This window comes from Ixodes scapularis, unplaced genomic scaffold (genome assembly GCF_016920785.2).
Source record: "Ixodes scapularis isolate PalLabHiFi unplaced genomic scaffold, ASM1692078v2 ptg000627l_1___fragment_1__unscaffolded, whole genome shotgun sequence".
Lineage (NCBI taxonomy): Eukaryota > Metazoa > Arthropoda > Arachnida > Ixodida > Ixodidae > Ixodes > Ixodes scapularis.
In genome coordinates this window covers 28,438-47,500 of record NW_024610013.1, presented here as the reverse complement: position 1 = coordinate 47,500, position 19,063 = coordinate 28,438, and the positions used below count along the sequence as shown (strand labels likewise).

Here is a 19,063-nt window from a genome sequence, read left to right as displayed (position 1 = left end):
GTTCGTCGATCCGTCCGTCTGTCCGTCCGTCCGTCCGTCCGTCGATCCGTCCGTCTGTCCGTCCGTCCGTCGATCCGTCTGTCCGTCCGTCCGTCCGTCCGTCCGTCTGTCCGTCTATCCGTCCGTCTGTCCGTCTATCCGTCTATCCGTCCGTCTGTCCGTCTGTCCGTCCGTCCGTACGTCCGTCTTTATATATGTATATGAGGGACCGGTAGATGACTCGTCGACCCGTGGGCACGGCAAAGACGGCTCGTGCCGCCTCATGCTCCACACGCGCAGAGCTCCAGCGTGGTTGTCGCTCGTGCAAAAAGACCACGGTGTACCGGAGTGTCATGGCAACGAGATAATTTTTTTCACTCTCACGCAGTTTCGCCGTTCGGCCGCCGGCGACACTGTCAGCCGCGGGCACGGTGGCCGCGGCTCACAGTGTATACAGCCTTTCGGATGCCCGTCGAACGGACACTATCTGATTCCTCGCGCCGCGCGTTCAGCCCCGCCATGTCCTCACCTAAAGAGTGTATCTTACGCTGCGAGCTCGGTTCAACTTTTCACCCAGCGACGTTTTTTCACGTTACGTCTAAGTCACCGAAACATTCGTGTATGTCGCTTTCCAGGCTATCTCCTTGAATTGGTAGCCAGTCTAAAGTGAACTAGAGGAGGGGTAGTGAGGTCGAGCGCGCTGACGGCGGCCGCACTTCGTGTCGACCGCACGAGAGGGCGTCGCGAATGCATGGGCTGGATGAAGCGGGTGGCCAGGGCGGCTCGCATTGCATTTGCTGCGCGTCTAAACACTCTTTGTTTTAGCGTTTCGGCTTGAAATGTTTTTCGTTTGAGGTCCGAACCACATAAAAAAAAATACGCGACACAAAATTGACGCAATTCGTCCGGCCGTGTTCGCTTTAATGCGCGGGGTACGAAGCAGAAATGCGCGACGTGGAAGGCCGAACACCGCCAGTTCAATTTCCCGGGCGGAGTTTCGAAACCAAAATGTTCGTGAATTTTTTTTTAATGGCGGGTGGGTTTTTACGAGTCTCTCATTATAAATAGGGTGAAGCTATAAAATGGTCAAGAAGTCCTTCACTCGCGCGCATAAATGGCTAGTTGTAATATTTACGAGATAGGATCATATTGATGTTTGCTAGACATTTAAACAATCACGGCTCAAGCCTCAAAAATGGCATGCAATCGTTAACAGGGCATTCCTTTTATACCTAGTATTGAAACCGTGCATAGCTAGCCCCAAGGTTTAATCTCCTTTGTTGATTCACCATCATGTGTCTCGTTAAGCCAATTTCAAAGAAACCTGTTGGGTAAATACTACTGGACAAAAGGAACTCGTGTGACAGTAAATCCAGTTATTTACACATGAATACACTTTTTATTGGTTAAACTCAGCAAATACACAATACTGTAAACGACGTATTTTTCGCAGGCTCAATATTTCGCGATTTAGGTCTAAGCTGCAGTGTCAATATAATTCGCGGGTTCTAATTTTCGCGACGCGGGGGGATCTCGCTATAGGTTCCAATGTGTTTACATTTTACCGGAATCGTTCGCGGGACCTATTTTTCGTCGGCACGGCACCTCCACAGAGACGATAGGAGACAACGTCTCGGAGAATAACCTCCGGTTCCTCGCAGCTGACGACGCGTCCTCCTTTAGAGCCACAAAGATGAACAGTGTATACAACACCAGGCATGCTGTCTCTTGAACAAATCACTACTCTCTCGGATAAAACTTCATTGTCACACATTTTAAGTTTACAATACACGAAACCACTGAGGCTCGGACCTCGGTGACGGCTCCAGTACTCGGAGTGGACACGCAGCGTGGAGTATTCTTCGGGCATGCAGGCTTCATCAAATGCCCCGGTATCGGCTGCAGCCGGTGTGGTGCTGGCAGTGCTGCTGCAGGCAGTTGGAGAGGCAGTGTGTGGCCTTTTTTTTTACTGTCAACTGAGGAAGCATATGCGTTTTTTCGCTTTCTCGTGGGCCTTGGCTGCGACGCTTTCTTTGATCAGTAGCTCGGAGCATTCGGAAGCATTGTCGGTACAACGCCCGGCAAGAGCTGCGGCTTTCCACGCGGAATGCGCACCTCTTCATCGTTTATAATGTGAATGAAGTCTCGCGTAATAAACGATCGGTCGAAATGAAGCTCACACACCGAACACGGTTCGTCCAGGAGCTTATCCTGGCGATGCAAGTTCCGTTCCCAAACTTTTCCTTGCTCTTCCTCCTAAGGCACTGAGAACAGCTACGGCTGCTCCCCTTTCCGCCAGCTGATAGCCCCTCTGGCACCCCGGAGCGAAGCAGTGGCGTTGTCGACGTCGATTCGGCATGGCACTTCAATGACCATAAACGACCGCAGACACGGGTAACACGGGATAAAAAGCGGTTCAGAATAGGGGCCACTTCGATCTGTCAAAAATGCAAGCCAACTCTTCTCAGCCAGGGCCTTCGGAACGCTCGGAAGCGGTCGGATCCTACAGCCACTACAGCCACTACGTCCGCAGCGCCACCGCGTACATCCGGAACCTTTCCACACGCGCCGTTTCACAGCAATGCATGGCGCGCCTCGGCGCCTGATCTCACTACCCTCCTCTAGTTCACTTTAGCCAGGCTCAATAGACCATTCCATTTAGCGCTCTCTGGGCGGCACCATTTTGTTCGACCGCAGTGCCCTCTCCACACATCCGGGAAGTTCAGCGGGTTCGGCGGGGTAAAACGAGAGAGGGCACGCCGCCGACTCCGCTAGCAGACGACAAACCGGGAGGTTGCCGTTCTCCATCTTTGTGCTGTATCGGCGGGCTCTACCGAACACCGAACTCTCGCTCGTGGCTGCCGTTGTGAAGTGGCTCGCGTTCTTAGGATAGTTGTGGCTACTCCAAAATCAGCCTATAGCTCTCTGTTGTTCTATTTTGCTAAATGATAAACTAGCATATCTTTTTTCCGTTACTTAAATAGCAGTTGAGTCAGCCGGCAGTACTACCCTCAACTACTGCGTGTATTGCGGTAGGAGAGCACGTTTTTATTTACTATTTCAGACTTCCACTCATGGTCGCTAAAGGCCTACACCAGTACGAACTTTTGTATAGTAAAAAAAGTACAGCAAACCGGATTTTCTTTCCGCCAAAGAGACCGGCCAATCTGACACAGTTTTCCCTATTTTTGTTTTTTATTTGAACGCAGGTAACAGTGCAATTGGACCCTGTGAGTCTTTTTATCTAGCATAGTATTACACGACAACTGGCATACCAAAATCTGCGCATCTGCGCTTGAAAGTTCCAAAATGACGCGATTTTAAACAGAGTTTGCACGCCAGCCGGACGCTAGCTACAGCCTACTCGGCGGAGCGGACGGCTTGCGGGGGAGAGGGGGGTGCTTTTTTTTTTTTCTCTTTTACCCTCTCTGCTATGACCCTAATGGAACGGTCTATACGAAGCACAGATTTCCCGGAGACTTTTCGTAACGCAACGTAACGTAACGTAGGAAAACGGGTCTGTGTGAACCAGCTTTAAGGATGAGTAGAGTATAATAAAATGCTAGTGGAATGCCGATTAAAAATGTTGTTGCGGGTGGTGCGGGCGAGAAATGTCACCCTTGCCCACGGCACCGCTTCAAACAGAAACATAGGCGGGCAAAGAGCGCCAGTGGTGTCTATTTCTCCCTGATCCAAAATAAATACAGACTTCCCTAAGCTCTCTGTAGGTGTAATCACTGATGTCTGAAGTATGCAACACTCGTTTGACCAAAGACTGAAAATAATTAATTATTTTATTTATTTGACATACTTTTGTTAAGGGGGCACTAAAGTGTTTTTCAGAAACTCTTTTTATGATCATGATTCATTCTAGAAGCTCTGAGCATCCTAAAAAATACGAAATTATATTCACGCGCGCCTGATTTGCATATTAAAAAAGTGGTCAAAGATTGCGGCACTTACCACTATCGCATCGGCCGTGCATGGATGTAATTTCGGTTTTTTTAAGATGCTTAGAGCTCGTGTAGTGAGTTATGACCATAAGACGAGGGTCTCAGGAAGCACTTTAGTGCCCCTTTAAAAACTTTAGTAGAATTGGTAATTATAATCACACTGTGAAAAGCAAGGGAAAATAAAATCAGCAAACGAAGCACGCGTAAAAACGCCGGTATACATAAGCTACAAGCAATATAAACCAAAATCGGCATCCAAAGTCCAAAAAGGTTATATATATATATATATATATATATATGGTGTTTTTTAAGCTCTTAGATTTCTTTAAGAAAAGCCGTCAAAGCTACACTTATCTATGACGTCACACGTGACGTCACGTGCGACGTCATTATGGGAAACGCCCCAAAACGCCCCATATGCAACGCGCTGTTACACCGACGGCGATGACGCCGCTACCGCCGGAAACGGGCGCGAGCTGCGCTCTAAAGCAGACTATGCCAATCATTTCTTTCGTGCTACTACGCTGGTGCTGGACTGAGCTTCGAAAACATTCATTTGACGCCATAAAACTGATTGTAATCAGTTGGGAAGAAATTCTACAGTCTAAAGCAGGGGTCTCCAAACTTGTTTCGGCTAAGGGGCCGGATCGGGGATCTGTGGATGTCTCGAAGGTCAGAAGAAAAAAAGTACACATAAGTGAGAAAAAAAACAAAAACTAAATAAATAAACCTAGATAAGCATTTAAATACAAAATTGGAAGTGAGAGTAAAGAGGGGGAAAAAGCGGCCGAGTGGGCTAACGCGTCTCAGCTCGGAGCGTGGAGCGAAAGCTTCCGCTGGGAACCTCCTGGGTTCGATCCCCGCCGCCCCCGCCCGTTTCGATCTGGATGAGTTTTGTACCGGCACGCGTTCGTGTGATCACTACTGCGTGATGCACGTTAAAAACCCCAGGTTAGCGGTTGTACCGCACTGGCCAAATTTCTCATCTACAGCTAAGAGACCGATTACCCGTTGAGGCGCATCTCCATCAAGGCTATATAAACATAAAGAGCAAGCCTTTTTTTTTTTTTTTTTTAGAGTAGAGATTGAAACACTTACCACTGCTTACGTGTAGGAATGCGAAAGCATCAGAGTCCGGCGGCGACGCTTCCCTACTGCGCAGACGCGGCGCCCCCGCCGGCTTCACGGCTACCGTGACGAAGCATCTGCGTCCCCGTCTCTCTGTGTTTCACTTCTGAGGCCCGTCCGCTTTGACCTTGAGCGAAGCGTGCTGGATGACGTGTTTTTATGGCCCTCTTTCGGGGACAACGCCGTCGCCTTTTCGCGTAATGGGACATATAGGGCTTTCGCCTTAGAACAAGAATAAAAGGTCGATGAATATATCTACCTTATTTATGAATCCACTACTTAGATAATTATGACATTGCACAATAATTGGCACCCAGAAACATCCACTGACATAAATCGAAGTGCATAGAAACTTTGGCATATTCCGACAGGGGCAGAAGACAGAGAATGATAGAACTGATTCCGACAATATGCGACAGATACGAGACAGGACACTAAGCACAATGTATACGTGGAAACGCAAAGGTATTTTAACATAAGCAGTTACGCAGATGAAACAGGGGTATTATTTCCGGCTTCTAGTTGGTCACATTCGAATTTCTGGAGACGCCCTGGAACACGCTCAGCCCGCTTTCGGTCAATGGCGCCTCTTCATTTGTCTCCTATACTTCCCAACGAATGGCCAAACTTTCTACATATACGGCTCTGATCATACAGTTAGATAAGAGATTCAAAAAGCACCGGCGTACGTTGCAATTACTTTCGTCGCTTCTGCCTGCAAAGATCTTCGAAAGCGGGGCAGCTCCCGGCGCTGAAGAGTTTTCGGAGCTCTATTCAGGCCTGGTTTCAGTTCCTGAACTCCAATACAAGCTGCTCATAGGGGCTTCCAAATGCAAGACGCAGAAACGTGAAAGGCCCGTCACCTCCACGCTACAGGTGGTCGCGACGAGATGTAAGGTTTGGTTGCGCCACGTCGCGGGCGCTCCGCTGCGACGCAGCTGGGAGGATGCGAGCAGACGGCGACGGATTATTTATCAAAGAAGCGCGCATAACGTTTTTGCGAGTAATATTTCTAATAAATAACAGCGACTCGAAGTTGTTTTTTTTTATTAGAAAAAACTTTAAAATGTTCAAAAACAAGCCTGGAGCATTACGTTCAGCTTGCACGGCGTGCATCAGGGCTATTCAAAACCCCTCTGCCTTTTTTTTTTTATCTGTGGAGGCTGCTATGGAAAAAAAGGTTTTGCATTCACCACAGTAATAGACGTAGTGCCTTCTTGGCTTTGCATGTGCGCACAGTTGCGTTGGAAAGCGCCGCACACTTGTTTTAGCTGCATTGAGCTTGCGGATACCGACGCTTCTATCCAGGTGTGACTCGACAGTTGCTGCCGAGCAAATGCTCGTCAGCAACTGGCACTTATAGCTCCTCCCGAATCGAAAACGCGGCAAAGAAGTTTGTCACATCGCGACTTCTGCTCGAAAGAAAAGCAGAAATTTTCATAAATTCTTAAAGTGTCGGCCATGGCCCGGCAAATTCGGGCGATTGATTAAATTGTTCTATCCTGTTTTTACCATGAATTGTTTACAAATTTAAAATCGCTCGCTGTGGAGCGCATCACGCATTATGCGCATTTGGGTTCGCAAAAACTAAACATACAAACGGAAGTAATTTATAGCAAATGTACACCTCATTTTTTTGGGACGCTGAAGTGTCACCGACTTACTAGATTACTTCGATCGCGAGGGGGTCTCGCACGTTTCGGGTCGGCCGGGTGAATAAGCAGGGATTTAGTCGAAACGACTCCGGAAGCCAGCCTCCACTTCTTCCTGCCAGTTATTTTGAGGAAATGTTCGTTTACTGGTTTACAAAGTTAAAAGAAAAGGAATCAACTCGGAACTAATAAGAAACCAACACTCACAGAACACATTGGAACCAACAGGATACACGGAGTCGCTTTCACTGAAGTGTTCACTACATACGCGAGGGGTGCTCGCATTTTGCTTTCCTTTTTTCAATTTGATGAGATATCTTCCTTTCTTAGTTTTATTTTGTCTGAATCAAAATATAAAAAAATACCCTATTCGCCGCGTTAGACGCTGTAGTGCGACAAAGCGCTGGATATTCTATTTTTCTCGTTCAGTTTTTTTGTACGGAATAGAGAACAGCACATTACCCATCCGACCACTTCGACATCTCAGCTTCAAAAGTGTTTGTTTGCACGACTACGCGTGCCACATGCGGTTTAAAGCTTTGTTAAAGGGGCGATGCAACGATTTTTGTATTTTGCGCAATTACCGCTTAGAACGCATCCCTGACGTTAATGACCTGTGAAACACCCGTTCGTTTTTCACCACACGCAATCGAAGTCGCAGAAAAAAGAAAAAAAAAAGAAAGAAAAACGAGCAGAGTTCACCCCCTCAACTCGCAGCCAGAACAAGCGGCCACGTGATCTGGAGCCGATTATATGCCGCCAATGTTGATCATAGCCACGCGCTGGGGTTTGCAAGGCACAGGACACGCGCTGAGTTCCAGCCATCGTTATGGTTCGGCTGTTTTCGTCATTGCAGCGATTGGACACAGGTCACTACCCGAATGCTTCTCGAGCTATCGATTATCACGAGCCCAAATCGAGTGCCGACGCCATGCTCGGGTCCAATCTATGAACCGCATTCAAATATCGTCACTGGGCGGTACTTCTACCGCCCAGTTACGTCATCAGGTTTTGCGAAGGAGAGATTGAATGAAAACACTCGGTTTTGTCCTCGAAATTACGGCGCAAAAGAAGAGTTTCTTGGTCAGTGGCTTTGCGTGCGAGTATCCTTGAGTCCCACTAGTGCCAGTAAGCTCGTGTAAAGTGAAAAACATTCCAATTGAATATCGTTGCACTGCCCCTTTAAAATGTCCTACTACAAATATCACTTCATCAAATAAACACAACGCGTGAAACAGGCTTTGCCGCGCGTTACCCCAACAGCGCTTGAAGCGAGCTGAAGAGCCGAGGGATCCAAGAACTGCGCGGTCTGTCCCAGTCTGTCCTACCCGTGACGTCACAAACAACGATTATGATAGCTAGAGAAGCGCCCCCTGTAGTTCGCGCACGCCGGCAATTCCCAAATGTCCGTCGTCTCTTCGAGATCCTATAGTGACACTGCGCGTAACCGCGGGAGCTGAGCGCTTCTCTTCATTACGACGGTTGAAAACATACCTGAGCGCGTCCACTTCGAATGAGCGACCGCTCGGTCTAGCGCTTTTGAATGTTCACCGCGACATTGAAGTTCAAGCGAGGACGTCTTGGATATTCTTTATCACGAACGCAGGCGGCTGCATCTTAATGTGTAGGCGGTTGGTATATATGAGATGCTCCAGAGAGTCTGTAAATTGCTTCCTGAATTAACTAGTCGCACTTGCCTCTTTATTCGTGGTAATTTCTAGTCGAAAGCACGTAATTCTGATCAGTACTCAAGGTCTGCGTGAGCGCAGCGCCACCCATTGCTTACAGTGCAGTTGTTTTTACAGATCATTAAACACATCCCTGACATTGTTTTATATTATAACCATGTGTTCGTTTTATTATGTTCGCTTTGGGCTTGATTGAACTGTGTATTTTAGTGAGGAGAGTTTGTTATACTTGGCCTTGAAATTGCCATCTTTCGTAGTATCTGTTCTCTATCAATCTGGGATGAAGTTCCGCACCCCATCAAATAAACATGAATGAAGAAATATTGCTTATTTTATTTATGTGAGCATTCTCTACCACACAAACACTTTTCCCGAAAGCAAATAAGTATAGTCCGCACTCCCCCTTTGCTCCATGCCCCGTGCAAATCCGACTGCGTGAGCTAAGGAGCAAGCGGGCCCGCGGGCGCGCGGGGGGGGGGGGGGGGGGGGGGGGTGACCCTTCAACTTCCCCCCCCCCCCTTGCCTACGCCACTGTCCTAGTGGCTAAATGATGATGTTTTTGTTCAAATACAGAACCGCTTCAGTTTATCTTTAAGGAAATTGTCACATACCCAAAGCATTTGCGAAGATGATTTCTTCAATCAGGAACAAGTAGCGTCAGATTACCAGTCTTTGTAAAATTTTCGGTTTGAGAGTCGTAAAACATTTTGGAGATGCTCATCTTTCATTCACGAGATCCTCGTTTGACTTCACGATTTTCATCTTGAGAAAGTATATTCGCAGATAGCCTACGTGCTGAAGCACACACTTCGATCAAGGTCATTTTTGGGTCGGTTGTGTAAATATGTATTAGCGATTTTCCCTTCAATACTACCGTCCATCTCTGTGCTGTATTTTTTTGACCACCACGTAGCAATTTTACGCTTTTTAATAATAATGAAATCGTAAATAATGGGTATGTGCACGCCCCATTTATGTCAATCACGTTAGTGACAATTTGGCCATATTTCTCGCTTTATAACCTCAAAGCCACACAAATATTGCATTACGCTTTGCAGACTGTTAGTATATATCATAAATGTTAATTTTGGAGAGTTAAAAGAAAGTTAAAAATATCCTTTTTTTTAAACGATTTTCAAAATAATGCACTTAGTTAAATGCTTCTGTGTGAGCAATTATCGTAAATTTATCCCATTAACCAGGACAACGATATTTCATGCACATATGAACTATATACAGGACAACACACTGGCGAAGTTTTAAGACCTTAGCTTTTTTTTTTTAGATACGGAGAAAAAAAATCTTTATTCCAGAGCTTTATTGCTCAATGTGCCGCATTCGTGATTTCGTTTCTCAAGATAACGATCCTAATACTCGGTGGTTTATACTTTTTGTCAATCCTTCCCATGCCTAGTTTATCCGTAGAAATTTCCAAACCCGTAGCCGAAAGTTTTTTTTTTTTTTTTTTTTTTTTTGAGGAAGCCGCTTCAAATGCCAACATCGCGCGATACGCAAAACGCGCACGTGACTGAGAGGGTGCTACAAATGTTTTTCGCAAAGACCATTTTTTTTTTCCAACGCAAGGATTTTTATTCTTCTTGGCATGGCGCCAGCAATATATTTTTTTCATCAAAATTGAAAATGGTCACCGGACATGGCTGTTCGATCTTACCTGAAAACGCTCAGCAGGGATATTGGACACTCCTTGTGGTAGAGGAATTTCCCGGTCTAGACATCCATACAACGAAAACAAATTTTGTTACATATTCTAGAATGCCAATGCATCCCTTGAAGGGGGAACACTGATCTTGGGACCTTTTTCCCGATTTGTTTTTGTTGGCCAAGCTCAATGAAACAGCATAAGCTTATTCATACTTTTAAGCAGATTTCAAATCTTTATTTAGTAGGTTACTTCTCAAGGTAATTATAATTAACCAGACTGTTTAAAAAAACAACGAAGAAAAAAAAAAGCACAAAAAGAATGTTTTAACTTATGGTAAGATCTACAAATTATGAAGAATGCAATGTTGGAAGCACTTTTTAGATTGAGCCATTAGTGACTTTACAACATATTAAAGTTCAGTGCTCATTGTGAGGCTACCAAGCAAAACATTCAAGATACAAAATTTCCTACACCGATATTGAAAAATCTGCTTCCAACATTGCGTGCTTTGCACATTTATCTGCATGGTGCTAAAAAGTTATCTTTCCGTCTGCCCTAGATGCCGAGATATCCCTCCTGAAAATTTGTAAGGAGTCCAAAAACTTGTTTTGCAAAAGCTTTTTTTTAGCATCAGCTTTTGTGCAATTTTAGCCCATAAATATAATGTGATATAATAGCTCGAGTATTAATCTTCAAAATAAACTTGGCAGATCAAAAGAAAAATTGCTGTAGATTGCAACCGCGCCATTTAAAAAAAAAAATAGTATCTTATGTATTTTGTGGCTCCAAAGATCTATGCCCCCCTTAAAAAGTATGGAAACGAAATTCTGGACCTCATTTCCTTGCTTCAACATGACGTCGGTAGCAGTAGAATCTGAAACATCAATATTTCGTTGAAAACGCGAGAAAACATTTTAAATGTATAACTTAAGAAGTTTTATGCATAAAGACAGGGGATGGGGACGGCACGCATCGCCTTGGAAAAATCACTAGAGGAGAGGGGGAACGTGGGGGTCAAGTGAAGGCCCCGTGGAGAGAAAACAGGGGGAGCGTGCAGTGGGAAAAGTAAGACGCAGAGACAGCGGGAAGGAGTGGAAGAAGGAAGGTGACATCCCGGTTTTCCTCTCAAGAGCAATACCCACTCGCCCGACCCGCCAAGGTCGCAAACTTTGGTCTCAGGAAGGTCAACTCCCTCTCCGACAACAAGGCCGAGAAAATGCTCTTCGGCGCCTCTTTTATGACGTATACACCCAAGATCTCGCGCCCGTAGCGGTTCTTGTTGGCCCCCAAGAACACGCGCGAACGGGAACTCGGGGGCACAGGGGGTGCAAACCTTGAGGTGATGGACCATGGGGTCCCAGATAAAAATAACCATTGAGAACCATTGGAATTTCAATTGGTACCAGTTGTTTCCAACTGGTTCCAATTGGAAATTCAATTGATGCCAATTGTAACTAGTTGGATCCAATTGTCAAAAAGCAAACAATTGGTTGTGTCAGTTGGTTTCAATTGGAAGTTGCGGGCATCTTCTAGCTCCGATTCCCTCTGACCCTGTCTCCGGATGAATATGACACTTCAATACTTCGCTCTCGGCAAAAGGGTTTATTCACTCACTCATTGCCTTGGGGGGTTTTGGGATCGGGGGACGGTCATCAGCGAGGCCGGGGGAGAGTCCGCTGCCCGAGCAGCTGCTCCAAGTCCCAGCGGTGGTCGTCCACACCGCGTCATGGGAACATCGTCGTCCAGGGTCGCTGTCCGGTCCGTTTGTCGAGTCCGCCACTCGACGTAGTGCCCGCACTCCCTGCGCCAGCGTCCAGCGCCGTCCGAGCTCGCCTCCATGACCGGTCCCTTGTGAAGTCGGCAGCCCAAGCCCTCTTCCTTTGTCTCCGTTGCCCTTCTTAAGACCTTCCCAAGTCCTTGTCCCGCCGACCGTCCAATCGGGAACCTGCCGCGAGCCGACCCTCCGACGTCAGCGCTGGGTGAGGGGGCGCTTGCCCCGTACCTCCCGGAGAGCTCGGACATTCTGCGACAGGCCGGCGACTGGAAACGGGAAGGTCACAGGGAACGAAGGAGCGCCCGACAATACGGCGGCGGGGACCGGGAAGGTCACGGAGCGCGGGGGAGCCAGGGAGAGGGTCCCCACACCTCCCCTCCCTCAAGGCTCGGACCCCGGGGGGCTTGAGGTTGCGTGGTCCCCAGGACCCTTGGCAGGGAGCTCGTTCAGCTGAGTGTCGCCGATGACGACGAGCACCCTCGATGATGATGATGGCATCAAACCAAGCAGGTCAGCGGTGAACGTTGATTCACTGGGAAGCTCGTGACCGACGGAGCACGGTCCACGAACTGGTCCGGAGCACCACAGCTCACAACACGGACGGGCACTCAGGCACACACAACACGCCGGCACTTAAAGTTCACTTCCGTCCCTAATGTAACAGACAGCGAAATGCGCAAAAACGAATAGCGGCACGCTATATCAGACAGCGAGACGAAACCAAAATCTTTCGATCGTTGGACATGCCACGAAATAAAAACAAAACTCTTCATTTCAATACTAACGGGCAGGCAATCATCAAGAACGTCACGCTACACGTTCAAGAGGTACATAAGAGGAAATCTATTCCTGAACTAAAAAGAGTGAGCACTCATTGTATACTCAAATCGTACATACGCCCACTATACAACCTTTGCTCCTATCAAACTCAACCGCATTCTTTTAAAACAGTAAGCAATCTACCAGAGCGTCAGAACCGCACACCTCTGACAACAATATTAATCTCCAACACACTCGCGAAGAACGCACAAAACCTCAAAAACTAAGAATAACCTTCCGTCAAACAGAAACGGTCACAAATCCAGTCCCGTTCGCGAGGTGCGACTCGGAAGGAACATGCTGCCAACAACCCATGACGGGCACTCATGCACTCGGCGTTCACGCTAACCGAGCTACAAACACGCTACAGCCAAGCTACGCAGCACGCCTTCATCAGAAGGGGTAATCACCTTACTGAGAGGCCGTTGTTCCGTGGTACCGGCCACTTACACCAGTACAAAGGGAACAGTACCTGGATCGTGCGAACAGCAGATCTCATTGGACAGCCTATTTACACGGCTATGTCCGTAACCTTTGGGCATGTACCAGACGTTACCGCTTCACTGCTCGGAGGCGACCACCCAACAGGAGCGACGAGCGCGTAACGGCGGTCCGCACCGAACCCCGCACGGGCTCGATAACCGCGACAAGCGCATCGACGCACGTTAGAGTTCTCCCCCGGCCAAACCCCGACACCGCATAACTAAAAAGTCTTCCAGCTGATGTCAAGGCCGGCCGGGATCGAGCAATAAAGGTACGCCGTCAACGCGTCTCGCGACTCTTCAACGTTCTCGAATCGAGCAACGTGTCCACATACAAACGCAGTAGGTTACGCACAAAGCTCGCCCCCAGCCAAGTCAACCCGCCGCATGACTGAAAAGTCTTCTTGCGACTGTGAGGACAGGCAGGGTTCGAACAATGTAAGTATCCCACACGCGCACCTCTCAACTTCCGCGCAACGAGCGCGATACCGAAATGCCAAATTATCTAACCGGCCAGTCTTGGAGATGGACGAGCTAATAAACTATATTTGCTCTGCATAAACAGTTTCCGCAGCGTCGAAGTGTCTACAGCATTTACCGCCGCATTCCAACACCCGCTACCCATTCGTGCAAAGGCTGCAGTTAGTACAGCGACGGGCTGACCCAACGCACAACAGTTATAGGCCGCCGACGGTCATGCCGCTGCCATAATTTCTAGGCTTCCCGGGCACGTACCCGCCGACGTGAACCGTACGTTTTCCCGGGCCAACCGCGCATCTGTACAGGATAAAACTATGAACAACTCGTCACATCCTCGCAAGACCGCCACTCCCCTCGTGCAGCTCTTCACTGCACGAGCCCAGCTCTTTTCTCACCTAGCTGTCTTTTCTGCGCTAAATTTATAATTTATCTCTAATCCAGGCCTCTGCACGACCAATTACGCTCTCCACGCCCTCGCGTTCCAACGCGAACCCAAGCACGGCCGAGAACCGTACTGCATCCGGCGGCAGCGCAGAAGCGCGCGCTTGCCGCCGTTCCTCCGGAACGGCGGCAAGCGCGCCGTTCCGCCGGAAACGGAGAAAACGAAATTAAAGAGTAACTCCCGCCGCGAGGCTCAACCATCGATATGGCGGTGTGAGGATCCGGAACCCACTGTGCGCACAATTAAACGGAATCAACCTCACGACTCTACAACCAGATACGCACGGGTCATGCCCATCGCGTCACACTGGACTCCACGGAGCATTACACACGCACAGCCACTGATAAGTGAACACGGAAACTCTGTGGCTTTCGGGATTCCGATGCCCACGCACCGGACATCGCGTACCCGGCACGATTTAGTGGGCTTAGCCCCTAAATGTAGCCTCTGGCCACAAGGTACTCGTTCAAAGCGATCTTGGTCGGAACCACAAGAGCGCATCCGTACCTTAAAACGCTGTCAACTAACGACGCTCAAAACCGCGCCGACGGCTCAAGCAAGGCCAACTGGGAGCTAGCATGCGGTCAAACCGAGACGCTAGTCCCCTCACGGACAAAATGCAATGCGGGAATAATTTCCAAACACAGTCCATGCAACCGCCATCCGCAATGGGAGCGTTCTCCACCCAAAGCGATGCCTCTTTAACGCGTCCGATCAGTAACAAGCGTTACAAACCATTACATCGATACGCGAACAAAGGCGGTTAGGCGCGTCACATCCCCCAAACCGTGAGCCGGCATCTTTCCCAGCAGACGTGGACGGCCGGAGGCGTAGGTGGGGTGACGCCCGACGCTACATGCCCCGAGGGGTGCGGTAATTTCGACGCACACAGCGCTTTTGCGTAGCAGGATCAACCTGCCAGCATCGAACGGTACGCTGAACAGCAAATACTCATGGCGCTTCTCGTAACGGGGGATAAGTAAATTCCTGACAGGCTGGGCAAAAGGGTTAATCCCTTAAAACAGCGGTCAAAATCCGCGCCTCCTAGTCAGACAGGCGATAATGTCAGGGCCTCCGTGCGGCGCTCCCGCAACGAAACTTCGTGCGGCGCTCCCGCGACAAAGATGACCCCCAAAAAGAGCGCGAAACAGTGCCCCAATTCAACCGGAAACAGGTTAGGTATCGAAATGCCTGCCTGATCAAAAATCAGGCCCCACGTTGCGGCGCCAGTTTATGCGGGCATCTTCTAGCTCCGATTCCCTCTGACCCTGTCTCCGGATGAATATGACACTTCAATACTTCGCTCTCGGCAAAAGGGTTTATTCACTCACTCATTGCCTTGGGGGGTTTTGGGATCGGGGGACGGTCATCAGCGAGGCCGGGGGAGAGTCCGCTGCCCGAGCAGCTGCTCCAAGTCCCAGCGGTGGTCGTCCACACCGCGTCATGGGAACATCGTCGTCCAGGGTCGCTGTCCGGTCCGTTTGTCGAGTCCGCCACTCGACGTAGTGCCCGCACTCCCTGCGCCAGCGTCCAGCGCCGTCCGAGCTCGCCTCCATGACCGGTCCCTTGTGAAGTCGGCAGCCCAAGCCCTCTTCCTTTGTCTCCGTTGCCCTTCTTAAGACCTTCCCAAGTCCTTGTCCCGCCGACCGTCCAATCGGGAACCTGCCGCGAGCCGACCCTCCGACGTCAGCGCTGGGTGAGGGGGCGCTTGCCCCGTACCTCCCGGAGAGCTCGGACATTCTGCGACAGGCCGGCGACTGGAAACGGGAAGGTCACAGGGAACGAAGGAGCGCCCGACAATACGGCGGCGGGGACCGGGAAGGTCACGGAGCGCGGGGGAGCCAGGGAGAGGGTCCCCACAAAGTTCAATTGATATGCCAATTGTAACTAGTTGGATCCAATTGGCAGTAAGTAAACAATTGGTTGTGCCAGTTGGTTCCAATTGGAAGTTCAACTGATGCCAATTGTAACTAGTTGGATCCACTTCGCATTAAGTAAACAACTGGGTGTGCCAATTGGTGCCAATTGCAAGCTCAGTTGGCACCAAAATAACTAGTTGAATCCAACTGGCATTAGGATGTACAATTGTTATGCCAATTGGGACGAAAATGTCCAGTTGATTATCACAACTGTACTTTTCAATTGACACCCGATACACAATTCTATCTTCAGTTGTCTTTCATTGGTTATTTTAACCCAAATGAAAATTTAAAGTGGTTTCACAAGTGGTCCCACTTTACCAATTCCCACTTTCCACTGGTTTAGTCAAAATTATCCTAGTTAGGTTCAGATGTCCCATTTGTAAATTCAAGTAGCTACACCTTTTCTTCATCGTTTTTTTTTTTTCACTGAACATGAGTAAATAGGCTTCTAAATGCGCCATTACTTTAAATTGTGTGATTTTTTGATGAAACTCGTATGGAGGAAAAATTGTACATATTTTGTTTTTTTCAGCCCAGTTACAATTAAAATATTGGTACAATCGGAATCATAGCACTTGCACAAAGTACTTTTTTTTAAATATCAAAATGAGAAAAACTTCCGCATGGAAACAGTGGCCTCTGAATATGTCAGAATTTTTTATTATTATTTTATGTTGCAAATATCCGTTTTTTTTTTTTTGCTTTTTTTTAGTTTTGCTAAAATTGGCGGGAATCCTCGGAAACGTCTGTACACACTGGGCAACAAAGATGGCGTCCGGGAAGGAGCGCGTACGCACATGGCACGTTGGCAGGCACGGCATCTGTGGCATGGTTACAGCAGATATTCAAGAAAGTTATTTTGTTTTACTGCTACGAGTGCTGAATAGTGCGGTGATCATTAGTTCATTGGGCCTGCCACTTCGTCGGAGCGTGAAGGATGGATAGCAAACGGTTATCAACTCAAGGTAAATACACTTCTTTGTTTCTTTTCTTGGTGCTTGCTGCATTGCAAATCGGCGAATTCGTAGTTATAAATATGCCGAGACACCTTTACCTTTATGGTCAGTACAGGGTAGGAGCCTGCACGAATGAAACTTTACAGAAGAGAATTTTTCGAGCTGTCAGTTCGAAAGTCGCGAAAGGGCACGAAAGTTGACGCAATGTAATCAAGTGCTAGTGCGAAAAAGGTAGTTCACTTTTGCGGTGAGCAAAACACTATTCTCTTTTCTCGGAAGGACGCAGTACTTTGGAAACATGTTTTTGTATAACTCAATGCCACTTTGGAGCTGGAGATAAACTTTTGCTGGAAAAAAACACCCAGGAACACCCAGAAACGTCTCTCTCAAACCTCTGTAATTATGCAGAATGTATAACTATGTTATAAACGCTGCAACTATGCAGTATGTGTATAGTTACAGCATATTAACTGCCCTAACACCTAGTCGTTAAGTATCGTGAGCATCGGACTTAGTCAATATGGTCACACTTCCTTTTTTCTTTGCAACGTAAAAATACATGCTCCTAATTATCTTCTACCAGAATTTGCCCATCGATTATGGACGTACTGCAATATTGCCGAATGCTCTCCTTCGAGCAAAATAGAATTTTAGTTGATCCATATTTCTGACCAGTCCGAAATGCCGCCTGCAAAGCCTTGTCGGGTGACTTTGGCCGCCTTTTGCTGCACATCGAAGACTTGATTTATAAATAAAGAAACTCCTGTTTTATTAAGGGGAAACGTTTTGTTCCTTATTGCAAGCTAAATATGAAGACTTATATAGGTCATGTAATAATTTAACCTATATTGATGCTCCTAGGAAAGCTGCAGAGGAAAAACTGGACCAGGAGGAAACTACCGAACCAGAGGGCAACGCCTGAACAACAGGACGACGGCCAAGCAAGGGGAGGCCGAATGAATGAATCTCTTAATTACAATAAAAATGGCAAACATCATCTACTACAGTTTCATTGTTCAGTTATCACAAACGGTTTCCCCAATTGGTTCCAATTGGCTATACTCAATTGGGTATCAACAATTGGAACCAACTGGGATTTTTTCAATGAGGAGTCCGAAATCACAAACGGTTTTCCCAATTGGTCGTGCCCAATTGGTTCCAATTGGCAATGCACAATTGGGTTTCGACAATTGGAACCAATTGGGATTTTTTCAATGAGGAGTCCGAAATCACAAACAGTTTTCCCCATTGGTTCCAATTGTCAGAAACCAATTGGACCCAATGGACATTTTTAACTGGGGTGTTGGGAGTCCTCGTCGCTTTCCGTTACTTTCCTTTCGTGTTTGCGCCGGTGGTTGTTGAGGCAGCGACCCGTCTGCCGGATGTACTCTGCACTGCACGAGAAGGGCACGGAATACACCCGTCTGACCGCGCAGGGAACAAAGGGGGCCGCGTGCCCTTAGCACAGCTGATCTTGGAAGGAAGGGGAGTTTACCAGACAGCACACTGTGCCCAACTTGAAGGGGTACGAGAACGCAACGTTTGTGTTGAAGTGTCGAGCCACTGCTTTTAGTCGGTGGGCGATGTTGTGGAAAGAAAATATGGTCGTGCATCTTTGCCGGGCAGGCTTCCGCGCGACAGCTTTTTCGATGATCAGTTTTCCGAGAGTGGAGGCCAGCAGGTCGCGCGGGTATCTGGCGTTTGTGAGGCGGCTGAGCTGTCCCTCCAGGCTAGATGGGGAGAGGTGATGGCAGGACTTTATGCGGGTAGATAAAATTAAACAATTTGCGATGCCCGCTTTTACAGTCCGAGTGATGGCTTGAAAATGGCAGCATCGCCTTCTGCGAAAGCTGCTGGAAGCACCAGCAAATTCCTCCCGGTTGGCTACAAGGCATACATCGAGGAACTAGAGACCCACCGCGAAAGGGTCCTCTCTGGTTAAGGTCAGGCTGTTCGCACTGTCTGTGAAGGCATTCTGAATAGTGGCAGAAAAATTACTTTTTTTCACGTACAATTTTTTTTTTTGACACGCGTGTTTTAACTAGTTTGTTTAAAAAGAATGTTTTCTTTTTTCTTTTAAGGAGCCCTTTAACACGATCGTATGTGGAAAGAAAGTGGACAAAGG

General features: G+C 47.9%; 1 long non-coding RNA gene and 1 pseudogene across 1 annotated transcript; one reads left to right on the top strand and one right to left on the bottom strand.

Annotated features, from left to right (window-relative positions):
• Positions 1 to 1,359: 1,359 nt before the first annotated feature.
• On the bottom strand, positions 1,360 to 2,610 carry LOC121834210 (annotated as a pseudogene).
• A 14,079-nt stretch (positions 2,611 to 16,689) lies between these two features.
• Positions 16,690 to 17,937, top strand: LOC120840484. The gene is made up of 2 exons (XR_005715558.3): positions 16,690 to 16,947; positions 17,800 to 17,937. It is a non-coding gene; the product is annotated as an uncharacterized LOC120840484 (long non-coding RNA).
• The last annotated feature ends 1,126 nt before the right edge of the window (positions 17,938 to 19,063 follow it).